The sequence below is a fragment of the Pezoporus occidentalis genome, unplaced genomic scaffold, assembly GCF_034315485.1.
Source record: "Pezoporus occidentalis ecotype Australia unplaced genomic scaffold, CSIRO_AGI_Poc_V1 ctg54, whole genome shotgun sequence".
Taxonomy (NCBI): domain Eukaryota; kingdom Metazoa; phylum Chordata; class Aves; order Psittaciformes; family Psittacidae; genus Pezoporus; species Pezoporus occidentalis.
In genome coordinates, this window is record NW_026915877.1 from 6,309,757 (window position 1) to 6,322,963 (window position 13,207).

Consider the following 13,207-nt stretch of genomic DNA (forward strand, 5'->3'; position numbering starts at 1 on the left):
AGGAAAAAATCTAATTGCTTATCTCAAGAGACATGCAAATTAGAAACACTCAATTCATTTTTATTTAGAACTTCTTGGCTATTTAACAAGCTGCAAGAGCTTCAGCCTAGCCCAGCTGGGGAAAGAAGCAGCACCACAGCAAAGCAGGCAGGGGATCAAAAATCTCTCCAGTCAGATAAATAAAGGCACTTGAGCAGCCTCCCTGCTTGGTAAAAAGCAGCTTTGGGAATGATTTGGCAACTTTGGGGTCCTATTACATATGCTAAAGCATTACAGGGAATAGTTTTATTTGAAGGTATTCTCATTCTGCTTACAGGACTGGAAACTTCCATTCTCTTTAATTGGAGAGACAAAAGAAAGTTATGCTCTGGGTATCTGCCCTTGTGCAAGCAGAATAGGGATTATTCAGCACTTCCTTGAACGGTCTGTATTGCCCTGACGCTCTGATCAAAAAGAAGCAACAAATCTCTAGACAAAGAGCTCTCTTAAGAGCCAGTTGTGCAACCTACTGTTACACCAGCAGGACCCACAGAGAGCAAAATCTATATATAACTCCGCCAAACAGGCCTACTAAGCAGCTCCTTGTGAGGCATTTGCTACATCCATCTTCCTGCTTCGGAATCCACTGCAGCCCTTTCTTAATCAAAATTTCTATCCCAACATAACTCAAAGTGCCAAGACTCACCAGCCAGGCATGACTGCTGGTTTCCTCCATATCTACCTTGACATGCCTAGTATAACAAGTTTACCACCAACAAAATGTCACTCACAGCCCTCTGCCCACCTGCACGGTGGTAGATGTGGAAACAAACAGGTCACATCATTTTTGCTCATAGGATGGTATCAACCCCAGAAATACTGTAGCCTTTGGGCAAGTATCATGGAAAGAGAAGGATGTCCCTTGCAGTGTTCTCCTGCATAAAAGAAAGAGAGAGGTATCTGTTCCTGATTTTGCTCAACTATATACTCTCAAATCCTTGTACAAATTCCCTTATAAAAATGAGGTGACAGCAAGCAAAGCCTTGCTGACATTTATCTGGAAAAACATTGCCCAAATTAACATCACAGCCTGAGAAGGAGCCCAAAATCAGCTGCAATGTTACTAGTGACATCACTCCCCCCATGGCTCCCACCTGCTCTGTGGGTATGTTTGATAAAGCAGGAGCAAAGGCTGGAAGAAGCAGTAAGGGTGGCCAAGCCTGAATGTGTGCCATGGAAGGCAAGTCCTCCCGTGTGCCAGAGCTATGCTAGCCAGATGAGTGATCTCCCCTGCACTCAAACTACTCCACACCTAGACCCATGCTCTGCATTATTTGCTTTCCTGGCATCTGGGAACCTGCAGGTGAAAGCTGCAGCATCAGTGCCTTTCTTAGATTTGAAAGTGATGGAGTCAAAGTTGTCATCTTCATTTCCACTTCTTCCCAGCTTCTCTGGCTTTGGATGGCATTTTCCTACATGATCAGTGAAGTGCCTGCACTTCCCTGGTTTCCCGGAGGCACCACAGCTTTCTCCTGCAAATTCACTCACCACCTGCAAACAGTGAAAAAGAGATCCTGCAGAGGGCAAACAGTGTAAAGATGGCTCTTGGGAGGGAGCCCACAGGAGAAGTGAGCAGGCAGAAACTCGAGAAAGGCAGACCCAGGCTCAGCAGCTTTTGTTCATATGCAGACAACAAACTTCCAGGCAAGGCTGTCACCCCACTTTAATGGGGCATCATTCAGTTTCCGCAAGTCTAACAAGTTCTGCTCAAACAACAAATGCATTGATTGGTACCTTTGAAAATTAAATATCCCACAAATGAACATATATAATATCTTTGGCATCAGCCCGCAAAGATACTGAACTGCCCCAACAAGCAGATCCAGCTTATCCACCTCCCCTTTCACCTGTGCCTTTTCACAAGAGTTTTGAATTCTATGCGTAAGTCAAATCTGGATCTGCAGCCCTAAAACTTCACTCATGAAACATCAAATCAGAAATAAACTACAAAAGGAAAGCAGGGTATGTTGCAAGCACCAGAATACAGGCTGGTAGGGCACTAACTGCTGGCATAAGCAATTGGGCCTTTTACTGAAAGCTGGAAATAATATTTTTCCTCCCCTTGTTCTGTTCTAATGGAGAGTAACAAAAGCTCCAGAAGTGACAACAAATCAGCCACAGAAAATTCCACTGTTGGCAACACCCACTACTGTTGGGGACTGCTATAGCCAGCAAGAAACTGTAAGTTCAAAACCAGTTTGCCAAGATTTCACAATGGGAGAAACTATCCCAAACCAGGAATAAGCTTTGCACTATGTGGGTCTTTGCATCTTTAAAGCACAATCCAGAAGTCAGGAAAATATTGCTCTCATTCTGGAATTAAAAAAAGAAAAAAAAAAAATAAAGAAGCATAAAGGTAGGAGAAGAATACCGTACCAGTCAGCATCTTCTGATCACTGAGGCAGGAAATAATTTCAGTTTAAGCACTCAGATATCTTTGCACCCTTCTGTAGCTCACCAGCAGGTAGCAGAACAAGGGTGACAAGAACAAAGGTAAAAGAGAGCTTTTAACAAGCTGCTATCTTCAGAACTGTATTCTCCTCTGAGGACAATTTAACATCCACCTTCAGTGCTCCACACAGTTTCCATTGATAGCCACATGCATTGCCTCCCATCTGCCTACCAACTTCTCATACTGCTTCAGAGCTCACTTTAAATAACACAAATTGGGGATTTCTAGGTATTTTTTCATTTAAATCATTATGCCTTGGGGGGACAACCACTAATGCTCACCTTCGGGCTCTTACTTTCCTACACACCCTTTGGTCTGTAACTGACAGTTCTGAAGGTTCCCAGTGCAACAGGTCCAGCCATTGGGATGGCATCCCCATGCAGCAAGCTCATATTTAGCAAAACCTCATAATTATTAGAGAAATGGCAATGATAAAAACTGTACAATCACACAGCCACTTCTTTCACTCTCCTTTTTAGAGCAAGTACAAACATTTGCCCTGCCCTCCAAGCACAGCTCAACATCCAGATCTCTAAACTAAGTTTTAACTTAGGGGTCCTTGATTTTTTTCACTCACCTTTTCATTCTTATTTCTTTTTTCCCTTATTCATATTTCTCTTTTTTTTTCCTTTTCCTTTCTTAAAACCTACAGTGCCTTAGAGATTTCTCTGCCACCTCTGCAAAGGCCAAAGCAACCTCAGACCTCAGCTCCCTTTTGCACATAGACTGCATGCTTTCCTTGTGATTGTACACCACAGCTACAAGAGCAGCAATGAATGATGCAGCCAGGACAGCAAAGGATTTCACTCCAAGGTTCAGGCAACTCAGAGTGCATTACAAACCCACACCATCACCCAGCAAGGGCAGATGTGAAGCTGCAAAACATGACCTGAATGGATAGATGTCCAAGTGAATGCTTCACCTAGTGAGCTCGCATGGAGATGTTCAAGCAATGGCTGCTTTCACAGCAGAGGAGCTGGCATTCATCTCGGGATGCAGGCATGCAGGCTGAGGTTTTGAAGATGCAATGCAAAGACAGTGCAGGGGGTGGAGCAAAAAGCCATTGGGCAAGCACAGAATGAGAACCTAAGTGGATTTTACTGGCCTGAAGTCTGCTGGCACGGCCTCATCTTTAGGTTGAATGTCAGCAAGACAAGTGTAAAATATATCTCTATTCTATAAGGAAAGCAGCCTTTATCAGGGAAATGGCAACAGAAATAGCCAGCATTTTCCGTTTGACTTTCCATACTAGTCAGAGCAGTTTGTAGACCTAAACATGGAGGAGCTCAGCCAAGGCAAGTCTTTGCTGCAGTTTGCTCTACTCATAAAAGTGTGCTGTTTTCTTTGTAATCACCTTGAATGATGAATTAGGAACTGTCAACTTTACAAATCTCTTTGGAAGCAGGCGAGGTTCACATGATTTTGTGATGTGTCATATTGCAGTAAAGATATTTATTTATTGTGTGTAATTTTCTGCTATAGATCCCTCGCCTTTGCCCTATGTGATTTCTTGTCTCTATCGCAGACTTTGGCCTGTATCCCCACCTTTTTCCCTTTACAATACTGGAACAATGATCTTGGTTCCCCCACAAACATCTTCTTCCAAAACCAGGTAGCACAGAAAAAGGGGTAAGATAGCCAGTCTGGTATCTTTGTAGATAAAGCTGTCATCAAAGCAGTCACAATAGAACAAGATTCAACAGAAGCGCCAAGGAAACCCAGCCCTTGTGGGGTCAGATAGCAGTCAGCTCCTGTCACAACAGTTTGACGCTTATGTTCATCCTAATCCTTTTATGAAGGAATTAGCACTGCACGAGAGTAGCTCCTACCCGTCACTCCCTCCATCTCCAGACCCCGGGCAGCCACAAACACTAGCACTCTAGCACCAAGCGCTAATGCTCCATCCCTGGCAGCGTCCAAGGCTAGGCTGGACAGAGCCTTGGGTGACATGGTTTAGTGTGAGGTGTCCCTGCCCATGGCAGGGGGTTTGGAACCAGATGAGCTTAAGGTCCTTTCCAACCAAAACCATTCTACGATTCTATGATTCACTGGCTTTGCTGTTCATATGGTTTACTGTCTCTATTCCTGTGTAAAGACAGATGATTTAGAAACTCCAATACACTAATGAATTTTATCACATTTCCTCTGTGCCATTTCCTAATGTAATTTATTACACAGGTTACCAGGCAAGCTATCTAACCAAGGCAGATACATATGCTGCCACCAAATAAGATAAACAACTATTTGTACAGGAAACCACGGTAAGGAACACTTCTGCAAGACTTCAGGTTTGATGAACTTTATCTCAAGTTTGTAATTTTTAGAATAGCACAGAGAAGCCTTTTTACCATTCTCCTAGAAAAGCCATCCTTAATTATAGGCAATAAGCTTTTAAAAAAAATCAGGGTGTCATTATTTACTAATTGTGAAACATGTTGGGTGCCTTCCCCAAACACACCAGTTTTCTACATGATAAGCAGTGTCTTTGCAAATGCATACTGAACACAAGAAAATACTGTAAAATAATGTTCCTTTTCTTCCTAGCAGTTTCCTTCAAGTCGCTAAGAAAATGCTCAAGCCCATGCTGCTAACTGTATGCCAGAAGTACCTTGGCAAAGAACAGCAAGTGCTACCTCCTCCTATGAACTTCAAACATCAGCTGAATCACCAGAACAAAGGAGGAACAAACAAACGGCAATGGGAACAAGCACATCTTCAGCACTTGCAATCCTGTGGAGCTGACCAAACAACCATGTTGGTCTTGGCAGCAGTCACTGGCAGATGTCATGAGGGAGAAGAGACATACTGAACATCCTATTTCATAGTGGCCATGCCCAGCAGAACTGACGTCTTACCCCGACATGAAGGGCTGTGGGTATGTCTCAACATACCATTGTCCGTTAGGTTGCCCCGTGTCCAGCCATAAGGCAGATGAGACTAGTTCAATGGTTCACATCAGCTCAATTCCTTAAACAAATCATAATTGGGTGGTGGAGGGCACTGCATTTTTAAGACTTTGAAGTCATTCATCTGGTGATCCACTCTCCCTACCCTCACAGTCCATCTTTAAAAAGCCATTGAAAGTTGAAAGCATACAGTGCACTGAACCAAAGCAACAGCTATAAGGCATTTTCTGCTTGCTGAAAAGACACCTAGAGACTTTACTGAACTGCAGTCTTCCTGTTCTGTTCAGGCTTCAGCAGAGCACTTCACCTAGAGTTACACTTCAGACCCAGCCACTCAACCCCTGTTCTCAGTACAAATAAGAGGGAGTTGGAAAGAGAAAATAACTATTTATTTGCTCACCCTGCCTTGTTGCAGTAACATGATCTATGCTGCGTCCCTCATTTTTCCACATGCGTTTCCACAGGCATCTGTGGAGACATTAGCTCAGGCCTCAGCCCATCTCCATCTGAGGTGCAGACCATAGTGGACACTTCCTTTCTTCTCCTATGCAAAGGTCATCCTCTGCTCAGCTTTTGAGGCATCTACATCCATTTAGCACCCTCCCATTATGCTTTCCTGACCTGAAGGAAAGAAAGCCTTCTTTCCTACTCCCTCCAGAAACCTTCTCTCATCCTAAGTCCAACACATGCACAGCTACTGGGCTTCCACAGCAAGCCAACTGAAGTCTTGTGCTAGCCTTGAGCTACTGTTTCACGTCAGTGTCAGAGAAAAATGAGTTTGGGGCACTGGAAGCACCTGGCACAGGCACGTATTCTGGCCAGGATTAAGCTGCTTGGGAAGACTGAGCTCCTTGGGAAGAACCTCAGGATGTAAATAAAAGCCCCTTTCTCAAAATGGGTTAACAGCCTTTTAACTTTCAGCAAGATCAACTATCAGTTGACATTCATGCTACAGCAAACTAAGAGGCCCCAATAACCACGATACAATTAAAATTAACCTGAAAGCTCTCCACTGTCATACAGGATGGAATCAGTTTCTCATTCACTATAAAAGCTGCTTCCTCTTGTTTAGTTTTCTCATCTAAAGGCTGCATGTGAGAGCTTAAGAAGTAGGTCACATGAGCCTCTGCAGTTAATTTTGTCTTGCCTCATTCAGCTGAAAGCCTGCAGCTCAAAGCATCACATCCAGATCTGGCTTTTACACCCATCTCTAGCCTGATGCCAAAAGCTGGTTTGAATCAGCAGATGCAGCACCTTCTGAGGAAAAAAAAATAAAATCCACCCCAAACCAAACAACAAACAAGCCTAAAAAGGGCTTTAACTTGGCAAAACCCCATCTGATTTACCCCGTCTTTCCTGTCTGAGCAGGGACACAGGCACACACAAGCAGGGCAGTCAGGCCACGTCATGCTGGCAGTGGCATTCACTACAAATTTTGCACAGGGAGGTTTTACAAGCAGAAAGCATGGAGGAGCCAAAAGGGGAGATCTGCTTCAGGGTAACACTGGAGTATCCTGACCTCACCCCCAGAAAAACAAAGGCAAAGGAGGAACTTTCTGATATTAGCTGTTGAGGCCCTGGATAATCAATCCCTGGGAAGTTTAGCTATAAACCCAAGCATCCATGTTTGTTGATTCAAGGCAGAACCTACATTCCCTACAGACATGCCATTCTTTGCCACACAGAGGCCTGTGGGGGCTGAAGAACTGCCCTGTAATTCTGGGTTATGTGAAATGAAATCTGAACCCCAAAGGCTTTCCTGCAAAGCCAAGCCACAGCAGGACTTTGCATAATATGCTGCATGCTTGAGAGGGCTGGAAGCACAAGGCCCCAGGCACTGGATTTTATATACACCAGTACTGGATCATATGAGCAGCTGACATGCAGGCAAATAGAGAAATGCAGAATATAATTAGTAATACCCTTTACATTATAACTAAATCTGTTATACACAAGCTCATGCAGAAGAAATGACCTGTGACACCTGATGAAAATGTTTTGTAGCAAAGAGGGGAGCCAGAGCACAAAACCTCCATAGTACCACAGAAAACAGCCCTCAACCAACCATAAAAGACCTCACTTACATAATGATTAACCTTTCCAAGAAGGGAAACCTCACTGGCAGCGAGCTATTTGTAAGACCTCATCTGGAAAACCGGAGTACAATTGTGGTTGTTTACATTTAAAGGAACTGAAGCCAGTACACAGAAGAAATAAGCTAGGTGAGGAGGAGAGTCAGGAAGAGAGATAAAGAGAGATCAACTTATCAGATCTGGTAAAGCAATGACTGAAATGAAATGCAAGTGGCGTCTCCAAAGGTATCAGGCAGGTCAATGAGCATATTTTGCAAAATGGAATTGGGACACACAGGCCAAGTATAAAGTTATAGGCTGGAAATCAGAAGATGAAGGTTTTACAGTCTCTTTGGCAGATACACCAGGAAGTGGTGGCTTAGGGTTTGGGTGGAAAAAAAAAAATAAAAGGAAAAATTCAATAGGTGGATACAAAAAGACATTCCATAAAACTGTGGCTGTAGAGGACGTGTGACAGCCTATGGTACCTCCTCCCCTGCAACATAAGGACAATAGTGGCGTGTCACTTAGAACAAATGCTACTATCCATCTGACCAAGAATCATCATTTGCTTCTGTAACTTGAGCAGTAATGCTTTATGTGTATTAAATAAAATACACCCTCAGCAGGTAGGTTTGCCAAAGACACCAAGCTGTGTGGTACAGTTGACACACTGGAGGAAAGGAGTGTCATTCAGAGGGACCTCAACACACTTGAGAGGTGGGACTGTGCAAACCTCATGAAGTTCAACAAGGCCAAGTACGTGTAGCAGATGCATTGAACAACAGATGAGAATAACAAATGCCCTTGATAAACCATCAGCAGGATAGAGTCTATAGAGGGCAGGCAAATGGAGTGGAGGACCTGTCAAAAACTCCTTCCTACCTTATCTTCCTATAATGCCAAGCTTCGAAGCTGTGCAACTGTTTGAAAATATGCCCTTTACCATTCGGTTCTTGTAAATTTATTCTAATGAACTACTCATTTTAAAAAAATCACCAGAATTAAAACATAGGATATTGTAAATTCATAAGCATTAGTTGATCAAATTTTTACATAACCAAAATACTCAGAGAGCAGTAAATAGCCTCCAACAGCAACAAGGAATACATTATACATGGCGGACAGCGTTTTGAGAAACCACCATAAAACATTAGTTGCTGACACTTTTAAACACTGTCAGGAGTGACACAGAGATAACCAGTAAAGAGTTATACACACATTTGCCTGATGCTCATCACCTATCAGGGGAAGAAATGGGATGCTACATGGTGTGGCACAGGTGTGAAAAACATCTAGACAACTTTACAAGAATTATCATTTCACCTCTTTTCAAGTTAATTGTGCAGCCTTACCTTGAGTACTGTGTGCAAGTTTGGTCCAGTAAATGTACTTACAGGCACAGGGTAAAACCCACCCAAAAATTGAAGTAGCAAGGATAACAATTAGGAGAATGATTTAAGCACAAGAAACAAATAAACAAGATGGGCCTCTCCCGTGTGGGAAAAACAAAATAGAAGTCATAAGTAGCATTGGTAAGATGCAAAGAGTTCAAGCATTTAGTCTTCTCCCATGCGCCAAGGAATCAGATGAACTAACTGCTGGTGTTCAGGAAAACACACCACCAAAACAAGATCTATATTACACAAAATGACTGAACTGCTCCAGAATACATGCCAAGCTTTAGCATTTACATATGGTAACTAACTTTCCTGAGTACGTCAGGAAACTATTACTGTTCTCAAAATGTGACCAAATTTCCAGTCTAGCAGGTGGCAGTCTCAAACAAAACACAGTTGGATCTTCACAAAGCCTAGAGCAGAGCTTTAACATCCACCACATCCCATCACAAAGCAAATCTAAGGCTTTGGGTTTGGAAAGTAACAGGAGACACAGGTAGAAAAGAAAATCATTAAGAGCCATCTATAAAGCTAAGCACAAACCCACTTCCCTTAACTGAAAAAAAAAAAAAACCAATCAGCCCTGTAGCCACAAACAGCTGGTAATCGAGAGTGTATGGGGAAGTATTTGCTCTAACCCCACGTTTGTTTAGGCACCACATCTCACCAAATGCCATAGCTCACCAGGGTAAAGGACCTTCAGCCTGATCCAACTGAATTCGTCCCACTGGGGTGCATACTTTGCTGCCCAGGATCACTGAGCACCTTCTGTTTCTGTAAGAGGTTCAGTATTTATCATCACATCCAGTGAAGAGTTTGAGATCTACAGGTTGCTAGCATGGGAAAGTCTGCAGAGCTTTTGTGCCCTCTAAATAGTAGTAATAATCAGTAATTCATTTAGCTCCCTCCATCCTAGTCCTTCAATCCCTTCCCTAAACACCAATTATTTGTTTTTGTTAATTCAACACAGTAAGAGGTATGTCCAAACCTTTCAACAGAATGTCAGAAGAACAATGCTTGCTTTAAACCCTTTTGCAAAGGAATTGCTTAAGAAAAAAAAAAAATCCACCATCGTGAAGATCATATCCTGAACCTCCCCCACCTCCTCTATCTTGGCTTTAAATAAAAGTCTCTCCTTAAATAATGAACTTTCTCCTTAAATACTGAACTAAATTGGGAAAAAAAAAAAAGCCATAAATGCAGGCTAATCTATATATAATCTTAATTTTCCACTTCTGGAAGCAAATAAGGGAGGGGAAAATAAAGCTGTATGACCTTTACAAACATCAATCAGATGTTTGTAAAGGTCGTATCAGATCTGGAAGGAGAACCTAGCTCTGGCCTGGCATGTATTTCAGTCAATGAAAACCCTCTTCAAAAATCTTATCAACATCAGAAACAAAGCAGTTGCAAAATAGTTTTCTACTTACTGGACCAGAAATCCTGAGAAATAAGGCAGTAAAACAGCACTCAAAAGCTGAACTGAATGCACAGGAGTTGCCGAGTCTTCGTGATGAATTTCAAAGTGGCAGATTATCAAAGACAGAATGTACCCACACACCCCCCATCAGTCAAAGCAACACAAAAAACAGATGTGGAACTTTTAAAACAAAGAAACCAACTACACCATACACTAAAGCAAAGTATGGCCTCACCATGACAACACAGGTAATGAAAGTGTGGCTGGCCTCAAGACAACAAATTCATAGGAAGAGGAAGGGTGAGGAGAAAAATCCCCCGAGAAATCTTAAAGTTCCAGGCTCTCCCTGACTCACTTGCTCCTGGCACTAAGCTTTCATGGACTTACCGATGTATCCTGTTTGCATTTGTATGCAATTCTTCTTCTGATGGTCCTGACTATCCTTTGAAGGCTATGAAGGACAAAAGAGGCCTTCACTGAAGCCCAGTAAGGTCAGTCCTTAGGATGGGCAGGTTTGAAATGACTGACAATCAGAAGCAACTTAAAACTTCAAGCCCAGTAAAACAGAATTTAACAACTCAAAAATAAGCCATTATTTCTGCTATACCAGCAACTGCAAGCTAACATCTGAAAAGGCAACCAACAAAATGACTGCTTAATATATTATATATCTAAAAAATAAAAGGGGGGGGGGGGGGGTGAAGGGCATTGGGGGCAGGAAGATGGGAGGTGGTATTCTTTGCCTACAAGGTTATACATGGCTTTGGTATCTTAGACATTTCCTATGACTATACAGTTTGGGGGGGGGGAGGAAGGCATGTTTGTATTAAACAAAACATCAGTTGTTTCGTATTTCAAACTGTCTTACAGACTAATAACTCTGAAAAATGAAGAAACAGCCTTTGATCAAAGATGACGCACAACACACTTAAAAGTGCTGCATCCTCAGCTCATGAGCACGATGCAGGCAAAGCTTAATTTTTACATACAGGTAATTACAGAATTAACAAACTAAGTAGCTAATCAATACTTAATAATGATGATCAATTGCTAAATACCTACAAGAAATGACAGGTTAGGAAGTATTGCATATTGTATCTAATTCTTTATCAAATCAACAGTGTCAATCTCTTACTGACAGTGATGATGTTTAGAAAAATAATACTGCAGCAGATTCTGGACTACACAAAACCATGTGTATAATCTTCACTCCTCTTCAAAATGCAGTACGCTTCCAGACACTTTGTATTTTACAGTAATATCTAAAAAACTTGCCAGAAACTATCACTGTTTTTAAAACCAGAGCTCCTGGAAACATGAGTTAATTTTCACTCATCTCAAAATACGAGCAAAAAACTAAGGTGTTTTATGTTAATGACCAAGCAAAGTGATGACTTAAAATAATCTGACACACCAATGCAAGTTGTTAACAACTTTTACCAAATGCATTCTGAAGCAGAACGCAGCTATGATACTAAAGATCATGTCATTACTACCACTCATAAGAAAGATGAAGTGTGCAGTTTTATTTCACAGCACTAAAAATCCAAAACAAGTTCTCAAAATTCATCCAGTTAGTACCATATTAACTACATTGCATCCAGCGATTTGACAGCTCAATGCTAACCAGAATTACAGCAGCAGTACTTACTAGGAGGAAAAAAATGAATTTGCCAGAAATATTAGTTAAGCTTTAGACGTTTAACAAAATAAAATGCACTTCAGACATATTTAAGACCAGTGTCCATGAACACCATTGGGAATTTTCATCAATGAAAGCTTCCAGTTTGAGAAATGCTGCAGAGTCCTCAACAGATGACTGAAATGAGGTGTTCTGTCCAGAGCCACACAAAGGAAGAGAAAGCATTATTTTTCTTGCAGGACTTTTTCAGGATGTGGTCATCTGCAATGCCATGAGATATGACAGCCTGTTCAAACAGCGCTCACTGAGCTAGTGCTCAAGTAGCTCAGTGATCAAAAATGTATTTTGATGCATTTTAGCTTTCATTTGTAGTATACAAAGGTATATATTTAATAAATAAAAGGGCCCTACTGAAGCCACCTCCCTTGTGGTAAGAATCAGCCACATGAACAAATGCCTAAAACATTATATGTCCAAACACTTCTATTGCTACAACTCTGCTAAGTTTCCATATTCAGCCTCTAATTCTGCTAAAGGAGTGAGTCAGTGCCTCCTTTAAATACAGGTCAGAAACGAAACAGTACATTTTCCTTTTCAGCTAACTGCTGACAGCCACTGAAGATCTATCTGTTATGCTGGAGTTACAATGGACTTGTATTCCAAGGCATAATAGAACACAGCCTCTGAAGAGTCATCCTTGAAGCCCTCTGCACACAATTTAAGCATACAATCAATTTGGTAATGCATAAGCAAATGCATAATAGAACACAGCCTCTGAAGAGTCATCCTTGAAGCCCTCTGCACACAATTTAAGCATACAATCAATTTGGTAATGCATAAGCAAATGATGCTTCACTGTAGAAAGAATTTTTTGGTTCCTCCACCTCATCTGGCACATGATTAAAAATGCAGTTAAGTGCAACATATTCCTCCTCCATGAGGAAGAAGGATGTATCTTTTAGCAAACGATGTCTTAAAATCAGTTTCACTGAACTGACAACAGAAATCCTCCATTCATCTCCAATTGTCAGGCTTTCATCCTTTTTGTTTGAATCATGAATCATCACAGGATGACTGACTCACAAAAAATATATTTGTCCAAAGGTGGATTTTCTTACTCTCGCATCTGCTATTTACCAAACTTAACTGCCTTTAAAGAAAGATTAATGTCTTTGTAGCTTGCCTCAATGTTGCAATAAAGTTCGTAACAGGCATCTGTCACAGTCATTACTATCTGTTGACCTAGTCTCAAGGTAGGATCAAGTAAAAAAAGAGA